The sequence below is a fragment of the Mirounga leonina genome, unplaced genomic scaffold (assembly GCF_011800145.1).
Source record: "Mirounga leonina isolate KUSES-001 unplaced genomic scaffold, KU_Mleo_1.0 Mir_127, whole genome shotgun sequence".
Classification (NCBI taxonomy): Eukaryota; Metazoa; Chordata; class Mammalia; order Carnivora; family Phocidae; genus Mirounga; species Mirounga leonina.
The window spans coordinates 74,013,093-74,024,953 of record NW_023270316.1 but is presented as its reverse complement, the minus strand read 5'-3'; the positions used below and the strand labels follow the sequence as shown (position 1 = coordinate 74,024,953).

At 40.8% G+C, this 11,861-nt stretch overlaps 1 non-coding gene across 1 annotated transcript; it reads left to right on the top strand.

Moving 5' to 3' along the window:
* Window positions 1-982: 982 nt before the first annotated feature.
* Window positions 983-1,088, top strand: LOC118009698. The gene has a single exon (XR_004678987.1). It is a non-coding gene; the product is annotated as a U6 spliceosomal RNA (small nuclear RNA).
* Window positions 1,089-11,861: the final 10,773 nt, after the last annotated feature.

The following is an 11,861-nucleotide window of genomic DNA, read 5'->3' as shown; positions in this document are numbered from 1 at the left end:
CTCGATCCCAGGACCCTGGGATCATGACCTGAGCCAAAGGCAGATGCTTAACGACTGAGCCACCCAGGTGCCCCCTGTCAGTTATTTTTAAAAAGACTGTTAATATCTTTAACTCTAATTTTGTATTTATTTTTCTCTTTTGTACTTCTAACTTTTGCTTCATGTGTTTTGCAGTTCTTTGATAGATGTGTACACATTTAGGAACATTATGTCTTCTTGTCAAAATGACTCTTTTATCATTATAAAATGTTCTTATTTAAATAATCCTTGTTTTGAAGTCTACTTTGTCTACTATGAAGATAGTCATTCCAGTTCTTTTATGACTAGACTTTCATCAATATCTTTCCCCATCCTTTTACTTTTTGCCTGTATGTGTTTTTATACTTAAAAGTACATTTTTTTCCTAGACAACACAGTTGGGTCCAATCTGATAATTTCTGCCTTCTAATTGGAGCATTTAGTCTATTTATACTTAATGTTTACTTGGACTGTTATTCCATCTTTTAATGTAATTGTTGCTATAGTTGGCTTTATGTCCATTGTCTAGCTATTCATTTTTATTTATCCCATCTATCTTTATTTTTCTCTTTCCCTGCCTTTAAATTAGTCAAATATTTTTAGGTATTCCACTTTATATCCTCTGTTGGCTTTCTAACTATGCCTCTTTGTTTTGTTTATTTTTGTTCTTGGCCCCAGAACCTAGGGATACCATATACATTCTTAACCTATCAATGTACTTTGAATTAATACACTTCTTCACGTATGAGAACCTTACAGCAGTGCACACTCCCATTTATCCCTCTCCTCACTTTTGTGCTATTCCCTTTGGCCTGAAGAACTTCTTTTAACCTTTCTTATATTGCAGGACTTTGTATTCTATTTTTATTTGTTTTCTTGTTGTCTTTGTTTTTCTAGAAGTATATTTATTTCACCTTCATTTTTAAAAGGAAAAAAAAATTGCTAGGTAAAGAATTCTAGGTTGTTTGCTCACTTCAGCAGCAGAATATACTAAAATTGGAACAATACAGAGATTAGCACAGCCCCTGAAGAAGGATGACACGCAAACTTGTGGAGTGTTCCATATTAAAAAAAAAAAAGAATTCTGGGTTGACTTTTTTTTTTCTTTTCTCTAAGCACAGGTTGGCTTTGTTTCTCATGAGAAACCAGCAGTTTTTGTTATCACTATTTTGCTGTATGTACCGTGTCTTCTTTCTTTTTTTTTTAAAGATTTTATTTATTTATTTGACAGAGAGAGACACAGCGAGAGAGGGAACACAAGCAGGGGGAGTGGGAGAGGGAGAAGCAGGCTTCCCGCCGAACAGGGAGCCCAATGAAGGGCTTGATCCCAGGACTCTGGGATCACGACCTGAGCTGAAGGCAGATGCTTAACGACTGAGCCACCCAGGCGCCCCTCTTTCTTTAGATACAGTTAAGAATTTCTCTTTCATTTGCAGCAGCTTGGTGCTGATATGTCTAAGTGTAGTTGTAGTTTTCTGTGTGCTTATCTTCTTTGGGATTTGTTGAGCTTTTTGTGTCTGTGGGTTGATAGTTTCCTTAAATTTGGAAAAAGAAAATAACCATTATTTCTTTGATTGTATTTTTTTTACCCCAGGGTCTTTCTTTTCTCCTTGTTGCACTCCAATTACATATTTGAGAGACTGCTTAATATTTTTTCACTAGGGGTGCCTGGGTGGCTCAGTCAGTTAAGCGGCTATCTTCGGCTCAGGTCATGATCCCAGGGTCCTGGGATTGAGTCTTGCTCAGTGGGGAGCCTGCTTCGCCCTCTCCCTCTGCCTGCCACTCCCCCTGCTTGTGCTCACTCTCTGTCAAATAAATAAATAAAGTCTTTTAAAAAAAATATTGTTTCACTGAGATTCTGTTTATGTTCTTAATGTTTTTCTTCTATGTTCTTCAGTTTTGATAGTGACATGTCTTCATGTTCACTGATTTTCCTCCTGCAGTGTTACAGCTACTGTTAGCCCATTTGGTGACTTCTTCATTTCAAATATTATATTTTTCAGTTCTAGAATCTTCATTTTTTTAAAGTAAGCTTCACGCCCAGCATGGAGCCCAACACAGGGCTTGAACTCATAACCCTGAGATCGAGACCTTAGCTGAGATCAAGAGTCAGATGCTTAACTGACTGATCCACCCAGGCAACCTTCTTCATTTGTTTTTTAAAAAATTGTTTCCATTTTTCCTATTGACTCCTCATCTGTTCACTCATTATGTACCTCTTTTTCTTTACTTATAATAGCTGTTTTAAAGTTCCCATTTGCTAATTCCAACATCTGTGTCATTTCTGAGTCTGTTTATATTGACTAATTCTTCTTCTGATTACATGTCATATTTCGTACTTCTTTGTGTAGTTATTTTTGAGGTTGTGCTGGGCATTGTGGATGTAACATTGTTGAAAGTCTGGATTTGTTTTCTTTCTTTAAAGAGTGCTGCATTTTGTCCTGGCAGGCAATTTATTCATGAGCAGATCATCTCGATCTTTTCAAGACTTGGTTTGGGCCTTATACAGTAGCTCTTTCTCTTGACCTCATATAGTTCATTCCCTTTTTTAGTTATAGCTGAATGCTTTCAGTGTTTAATGAGGTCTCTCCATTTTGAATGGTCAAATCTGTAATGTCTCTCAGCACTGTGTGACCTCCAGAATCTTTATTCATCTCACACCTCTTTATATGTTTTCTCTAAATAACACTGGTGGGACTTTAAAAACACAGGAAATGTAAAATTAGTTGGGAAAGAACATATAAGCTTAAACCCAGAGACATAGTAAAAGTCACATGTTGCATGTATCTCTGAGTGTCTAGAGCCAGGGTTTCATGCCAGTTTTGATCCTTGAGGCCTTTTTATCACTTTCTCTTTTCTTTTTCCTTAGTTGTCTCCTTGGGGTCACACTAAGGAAACTAGCTTTCACTAATAAAAGTCCAACCCTGATCTGCCAAGACAAAGGGAGAGTCTCCATGGGAGGGGTGGCTTGGCCTTGTAGATTTCCATTCCCCTTAGGGTCCTTTTACTTGTTTACACTGCTAGACTGTGTTGGTTTTATGGGAAGTTACTGCTTCTCATTCTACCAAGCAGGTATTTTTGCCTATTATCTTCATATCCCCAGAGTGTGGCTGAGAGTGGGCTGGATTTTAAAGAAGACTTTATCTAAGCCTAGAGAAGATTAAGAAAAAAAATGTAAACAGAGAGAGTAACATGAAAATGAATTTCCTGGATTACAAAATATGACCTATTCTTTTTTAAGTATTTATTTATTTATTTGAGAGAGAGCGAGCATGAGAGAGTGCAAGCAGGGAGGGGCAGAGGGAGAGGGAGAGAAGCAGGCTCCCCCCTGAGCAGGGCTCATTCTCACAAGCCTGAGATCACGACCTGAGCCAAAATCAAGAGCTACACGCTTAACTGACTGAGCCACCCAGGCGCCCCATGACCTATTCTTATTTATCTCACATGCTTCTCTGCCCAGCTCCTGGAGCATCTGCTTTGGTGTGAAAAGAGCCCTTCTGTGACCCTATCCTATAAAAACATGAGCAGAGGAGCAGCCCTAGATGTTTTAATATACCTTCAAATTGAACGACACCCCACAACTCCTAAATACCCAAGTCTCACCCCAGCATAAATCCTGCTTTTTAACATTCTGTATGAAGACAGTATAAATGTTCCATCCTCTCTTATATGCGCAATAGAACAGATGTGTAGGGTAGGACTACAATAGGACAATTAACAGAACACCACAGACCTGGTTTTCCTGGCTTTCAGAAACAGTCAATGACATTACTAGTCACATCTCTCTCACTGACTGTTGACCACATTGACCGTCGTGGCTACTCTGGCAACACTTAACAGTGTCACTAAGACCATTCACATCAAGACTAAATTTATCATTGTACCTCTCACATCTGTCTGTTTCTCTAATGCTTCGCAGTGAGTTGTGAAGGGTCTATTTACTTAGCCTTTGGGAAAGTCCATGTCTTTGTGGAATACTAAAGTCTAAGGAAAATGTTTGGGAGACTGTTCTATCTGGAAACCAATAGTCTTTCTAATTTTCCTTCAAAACTTTTCCTATGCTCTACTTAGCTCACAGTTATCTTTACAGCCAAATGCTTACATGTGTTCATCCTTCCTTTGGGGTGCATAAATACATCATTCTGCACTCTGACTCTAAGGAAGCTAATTCTTAGGTCAGCAGGTCAGGCATCCTACATTGTGCCCAGTGTTGTACAATGACAGTGAGGGAAAACTACCAAGATGCTTACTCTTCTCTTATTCAATGAAACTAGGCAGGCATTTCTCTCTCCAGAAAAGGGTCAGAAGAAGAGTTGTGGCTGGGGTGGAAGCTATCCTAGAATTAAGCAAGTTAGCAAGTGTCCTGGAAATCCCTCATTCCCATTAGGACACCCACTCTACAGCCATTGAGTCAAGATTTGGGGGGTGGAACGTCTTTTTTTTTAGGGTTGGAACTTCTAAAAGCTCTGCTGCTGATTCTAATATGCAGCCAAGGGGTGAGAATGCTGCCTTTTTTTTTTTTTCCCCTCCTTTGGGCAAAAAGTTCAAAGGTGATTGTATTTTCCTTATGGGGAGGGATACATGCAGGTAGTCCTCAAACTTCAACAAGCATCAGAATCACCTGGAGGGCTTGTCAAAACACAGATTGCTAGGGCCCACTCCCTGAATTTCTGACTCCGTTGGCCTAGGGTGGGGCCATTACCAACAAGTTCCCAGGTGCTGCAGATGCAGCTGGGTTGGGCCCACACAGGATGAACCACTGCTTTATGCAGTGAAGCATTTCTGTCCTTGTCACTGTATTTGTCCTCACCCCAGGAAGAGATGAGTCCCTCCTTCTGAGGTGAGAGGAGCAAACCTGAAACAGAGCCCCCCCCCCTTTTTTTTAAAGAGTAAATGTATTTTTTATTTGAAAAAAAAAATGCCTTTATATTTTACAAAAGCACATTTCCACCATGAATAACTTTAATCCCCATCTCTTGTCCAATGCATTCATTGATTTATTTGTGTGATAAATATTTATAAGGCTCCTGCCTTTGCCTGGCAGCCTTCTAGGATCTGCGATATTGCAGTGAACATCATAAAATCCTTCTCCTACAACAAGCTTTATTTTAGTGGAGGAGGGACAGTCAAAATCAAATAAATATATGCAAATATGGAAGGATTCAATAAATGCAATGGTGAAAATGAAATAGAGCAATATGACAGAAGTTAGGGATTGAAACAGGGGGGAAGGGGCTACTGTAGTTTGGGTGGTCAAGAAGGATCTTCTGAAGAGGTGACACTCAGAGCCCCCATTTTAAACCATCTTGTGGTAATTAATGCAACAGCTTTCTTGTGGGGTTGGAAAAACTCTTGAGGAGCAGTCGCAGATCACCTGGCACATGACATCAGGAGCTCTGGGTTTTCCCTCCTCCCAACTCCATGGAGGACGAATCCCTGGTCTCAGTCTTTGGTGGGAGGAGAGAGCTGAAGGATTGGTAGTCATAGGCTTAGGAATTCCATTGCTTTTCATGCTGTAAAGTGGGTCACAATCCCTTTATTTGCTCATTTCTCTGGACATGACTTTAAATTTTTAAAATATATTTTCGGGGCGCCTGGGTGGCTCAGTTGGTTAAGCGACTGCCTTCGGCTCAGGTCATGATCCTGGAGTCCCTGGATCGAGTCCCGCATCAGGCTCCCTGCTTGGCAGGGAGTCTGCTTCGCCCTCTGACCCTCCCCCCTCTCATGTGCTTGCTCTCTCTCATTCTCTCTCTCTCAAATAAATAAATAAAATCTTAAAAAAATAAATAAATAAAAATAAAAAAATAAAATATATTTTCATTGTGGTAAAATATAGATAAGATTTGCAATCTTAATCATTTTTAAGCTTACAGTTCAGTGGCATGAAGCACATTCACGCTGTTGTGCAACCATCACACCATCCATCTCTAGAAATTTTTCGTCTTCTGAAATGGAAGCACTGTATCCATTAAAAACCAACTCCCCAGTCCCCCCTCCCCTGGAAATCACCATTCTACTTTCTGTCTCTATAAATTTGACTACTCCAGGTACCTCATATAAGTGGAATCACATAGTATTTGTCCTTTTGTGCTTGGCTTATTTCACTTGGCATGATGTCATCAGGTTTAAACTGGTTTTTTGATCTCCGCCGGAATGGTTATACCAGAGTGGTGCAGACAGAAAAGACTGGATTCAGAGAGACCCAGCTTTGAGTCCTATCTCTGCCTTTTCTGGTTGTGTGATTTTAGACGATTTACTTAATATGTTTGGGCCTCGGTTTCCCCAAGACTAAAGCAAGACTAATAATATTTATCTCATAAAGTAGCTGGGAGGACTGTGGGACAGCAAATATAAGACCCCTGGGCCAATGCTTGACATATATTGGTAGTGAGAGCTAATTAGGTTCCTTCTCTTTCCCAGCCCAGGGAAACAGAGGCTCCACAGGATGAGATGGCCTAGGCAGGGGAGTGGCTTTAGATAGCAGGGTCACATCCTGAGTCATGCTTCTTCCTGGGCTTGTGTTTTCTGTTTCCTGCAAGGCTGAAGTCTTGTTTCTACAAAGTGAGCTTGGACAACATTCATGTCTGCAATGCTGGCATGTGTGAAGAACTGCTTTTGCCTTTTAGAGTATTTTAAAATGAGCTATCTGCTCTGTTCTTCCCCCCGCCCCTCTCGTGTTTAAAATGCAGTGCTAACAAAATATTTTTGGCATAGTAAGCATAATATATTGAAAGATTTTTATAAAGGATTAACGTAACTTGGAATCCTATTAAGACTAAGAAAGCAGTTCTCATTAAGATTCCAAATTATGCCATGCAGTACAATTTTTATGATGATTAGGATAGGCAAAATAGCAAGATAGCAGAATTTTCTTAGCATAGTGCAAACTTGATATTATGATCATTTAAAGCCATCTGTGGTTGTTGCTCTGTTCATAAGGCCTTGGTTAATGGGAAAAGAGTGTCCTGGGTGCCCTGGGGTCATGGTTCCCAATGTTGGCTACATATGAGAATCACCTAAGGGGATTTTGAAAACCTCAAATGCCCGAATAGTGCAATTACATCAGAATTCCAGGGGGGAGAGGTTGGATCCAGGAATCTGTATTGTTTTTAAGTCCCCAGATCATTCCAATGTGCAGCCACTGTTGAGAACCCTGCTCAAGCCCCGATAGTAATGCACTTGCCTTTCCTCCAAATGTCCTTTAATAATCCTCCTCACACAGATCTTGTACATATTTTGTTAGATTTATACCTAAGTATTTAATTTGGAGGGAGGGTTAATGTAAATGGTATTGTGCTTTTAATTTCAAGTTCCACTTGTTCGTTGCTGACATATAGGAAAGTGATTAACTTTAGCGTATTAACCTTGTATCCTGCAACCATGCTATAATTGTTTATTAGTTCCGGTAGTTTTTTGACAATTCTTTCAGATATTCTACATGGACAATCATGTCGTCTGTGAATAAGGACAATTTTATTTCTTCCTTCCCAATCTTTATGCTCTGCCTCCCTTTTCTTGTCCTACTGCATTATTTAGGACAGCCTGTACAGTGTTGAAAAGCAGTGGTCAGTGGAGACATCCTTGCCTTGTTCCTGACCTTAGCATGAGATCATGGGTTTCTCACTAGTAAGTATGATGTTAGCTGTAGGGTTTTTGTAGATGTTCTGTATCAAGATGAGGAAGTTCACTTTTATCCCTAGTTTGCTGAGGCCAGATGTACTTTTGCAGTCACTCACATACTGTCTCCCATAGACTGAACCAAAGCCATCACCCACTCAGTTTGCATGCATGTGTGTGTGTGTGCGTGTGTGTGTGTGTGTGTGTGTGTCTGTGTGACTTAGTTTGTAGATAGGCTTCATCCATTAGTAATCATACTTTCTTTCATGCTACACTCATTCATTGAGTGTCTATGTAGATACAACATTAAACAGGATAGAACACACAGAGCCTACACTGTTTTGTTTCTTTTCATTTGTATGAAATTTATTATTATTATTTTTTATTATAAAGATGCTACCAGCAATACAGAAGACAGTAAAGAATAAAAATAAAACTATCTTCTATAGGGCGCCTGGGTGGCTCAGTTGGTTAAGCGACTGCCTTCGGCTCAGGTCATGATCCTGGAGTCCTGGGATCGAGTCCCGCATCGGGCTCCCTGCTCAGCAGGGAGTCTGCTTCTCCCTCTGACTCTTCCCCCTCTCATGCTCTCTCTATCTCATTCTCTCTCTCAAATAAACAAATAAAATCTTTAAAAAAAAAAAAACTATCTTCTATATACCACCCAGAGGTAGTCAGTCAACAATTTTTTATTTATTTATTTTTTAAAGACTTTATTTATTTATTTGACAGAGAGAGAGCAGGAGAGCACAAGCAGGGGGAGTGGCAGAGGGAGAGGGAGAAGCAGGCCCCCCGCCGAGCAGGGAGCCCGATGTGGGGCTCGATCCCAGGACCCCGGGATCACAACCTGAGCCGAAGGCAGCTGCTTAACTGACTGAGCCACCCAGGCACCTCTAAGAGTTTTTAATAGCAAAAAGAAAAATTAAATAAAATTGGGAATAATAAAGTGGTCCAATTAAATTCTTCAATTGATTTTTTGTGGTGATAAAATATGGATAACATAAAATTTATTATTTTAAAGTGTACTATTTAACGGCATTAAGTACATTCACAATGTTGTGCAGCCATCACTACTATTCATGCCCAGAACCATTTTGTCATCCCAAATAAAACCCCGTACTCCTCAGTCACCAGCTCCTCACTGTCCCTATCTTCCCAGGTCTTGTAACTTCTATTCTACTTCTGTCTCTATGAATTCACCTATTCTAGGTACCTCATATAAGTGGGATATACAATATTTGTCTCTTAAAGTTCTTTCTTTTTAAGATTTTAATTATTTATTTGACAGAGAGAGACACAGCGAGAGAGGGAACACAAGCAGGGGGAGTGGGAGAGGGAGAGGCAGGCTTCCCGACGAGCAGGGAGCCCGATGCGGGGCTCGATCCCAGGACCCTGGGACCATGACCCGAGCCGAAGGCAGACGCTTAACGACTGAGCCACCCTAGGCGCCCTTGTCTGTTAACATTCTGACAAATAGCCACACAGGTATCTCTTTTATATATGTTTGCACATGCACACACACAATTTTGTATTTATTAAATTTTTCAATTCATAGGATAATGTACCTTATCACACAATAATTTTCTAGAATCTTCATGTAAACAGACATAGATCTTTAAAGTAGTTGCATAGCATTCCACCAATGTCCTCTTGACATACATTTAAGACTCCTTCACCTCATTTTATTAAACAATGCTTACAATTATTATCCTTGGATTTATATCACTTTGCACTTGACTGATTATCATTTTGGGAAAATTCCTAGAAGTGGAATTATTGGTGCAAGGCCATGAACTAAATTTTCTTACACATTGTCTTAAAAGCAGCACATTTTCCCTGGGGCCAGTGACTCTAGAATGGTAGGAAGCATTTATATTTGTTGGCTTATCTTTAAATTTTTGCATAATGGCCAATTCAGGCAAAAAGTGTCTACATGTAGCCAGGACCCAAGGGCGCAAGAGCACCTGGCTTTGGGGGTCCCCAATGGACCAGGTTGAGCCACTCACTGCTGACAAAATCCAGAGGCAGAGAATCTAGTGGTGGTGACACAAGAAAGGAATTTATCTCAATGAGGCCAACACAGGGAAGCAGTGAACTAGTGTGTCAAAGACTGTCTCCAAAGTGCTGACAATGCTTCCAGGTTTATCCAGGCAAAGGTCAGTGGGTACGTGCAGGTGGGCAGTGAATGTCAAGTCATCACTGTCTTGGGGTCAGTCATGGGCAGGATCTTGCTGGCTCAGGGCTGTCCTTATTGCTTGAGGGAGTCGTTTCTGTTCCCACCATGGGATGCTTTACCCGCTGGCTCTTCTGCCTGAGTTAAGAGATAAACTGGAAAGAAGAACCTAATCAATTAGAAAGTACAGACAGAGGTCAAAATGGAGATACTTGAAGTCCTCTTTCCTACAGGCACATTTTTCTTGATTCAAAGTCAAAATACTATAGTTTTGTTCGTGGAAAGAGTATACATTCTTACAAGCAGAATATATGTTTATTGAATAGAAGGATGTTGATAAAAATGGATTAGCATTTTTTTTTAGCAATAAATGTATTAATATCTAACAACATGAGGAAAGTTGGGGAATCTTCTCTATGAAATCAAAGTAAGGGCCACAGAAAGGTGTGGATTTGATCAAATCTGGATTTGATTACGTTTATAGTAACAGTGTGAGGGCCTTGATGTTACAGTGGAAGGAGCACCAGGAAAAGCCAGACCAGCAAATTCAAGAGCCATCAGGTGTCCCTCTAAGGAGTTACATCCTACTCCCCCACTCTGAACCTCAGTGTCTTCATCTGTCAAATAAGGGATTGAGCTAGAAGGGACTGTAATAGTCCCCATAACAAAATACCCCAGATTACATGGCTTAAACAATAGGAATTTATTTTTTCACTGTTTTGGGCCTGGAAGTCCAAGATCAAAGTGCCAGCAGGGTAGTGCCTGGTAAGAACTCTCCCATCACGTTGCAGATGGCCATGTCCTTGCTGTGTCCTCATGTGGCCTTGCTGGTATGTGCATGCAGAGACAGAGAGTGAGAGGAGAGAGAACAAGTTCTCTGGTGTCTCTTAGAAGAATACTACTCTAAAATCTAGGCCCCACTCTTAGGATCTCATTTAACCTTGATTACTTCCTCAGAAGCCCCATCTCCAAACACAGTCATACTGGGGGTTAGCGGTTCAACACAGGAATTTTGAGGGGACACAAACATTTGGTCCATAATATTTCCCCCATGCCCCTCACAAATTCATGTTTTTTCTTGCATGCAAAATATATTCATTCCACCCCAACAGCCCCTCAAATCTTAACCCATTCCAACATCAACTCTAGAATCTAAAGTCCAAATCAAGTATGGATGAGACTTGAGGTAAGATTCTCTCTAGCTGTGAACCTGTGAAACCAAACAGTTGTGTACTATGTGCTTCCGAAATACAATATGGAGCAGGCATAGGATAGGTACTCCCACTCCAAAAAAATCAGAGGGACAAAAGGGGTGACAGGTCCCAACCAAGTCCCAGATTTAACAAGACAAATCTCATTAGATCTTAAAGCTCAAGAGTTGTTCTCTTTTGGCCTGATGCCCTGTGTCCTGGATCCACTGGGGCAGGGGTCCTGCCTCGTGGCTCTAGGGGGTGGTCCTGTCCCCAGGATTCCGGCAGAGATGGAGCGGGCAGCTCAAATGACCTCTGAATTGCCTTTGGGTTATTCCTCTCCTCTCTCTATGGACAGCACACATTCACATCTGCACAGCTCAGATCCCACCACATAGAATCCAAGAGCCCAAACTACAGCCTCCCTTCATCAGTCCCATCTCCTTCCACATCAGCTCAAACCAGCAGTGTTTCTTCTCGAATAATCTCATCATCCCTTCATCCAGGCAAAATCCAGCCACACCCTTTTCTTCAGAACAAGCTTCCTTATTTTTTGCAAGATGCACAGGGTGAGGATTTTCCAAATTTTGAAATTCTGGTTCCTTTTTGCTTAACATTTCCTTCTTCAATTCATCTTTCTCCTCCTGCGTTTTATGGTGAGCAGTCAAGAGGACCCAGGCAACACCTTCCACATTTTGCTTAAAAAATCTCCTCAACTAAATTTCCAATTTCATCACTTACAAGCTCTATCTTCCACAAAACACTAGAACACAGCTCAGCCAAATTTTTGCCACTTTATAACAGGGACTGCCTCTCCTCCAGTGCTCAGGAACCTGTTGTCAGTAACCTATTCCTCACTTCCA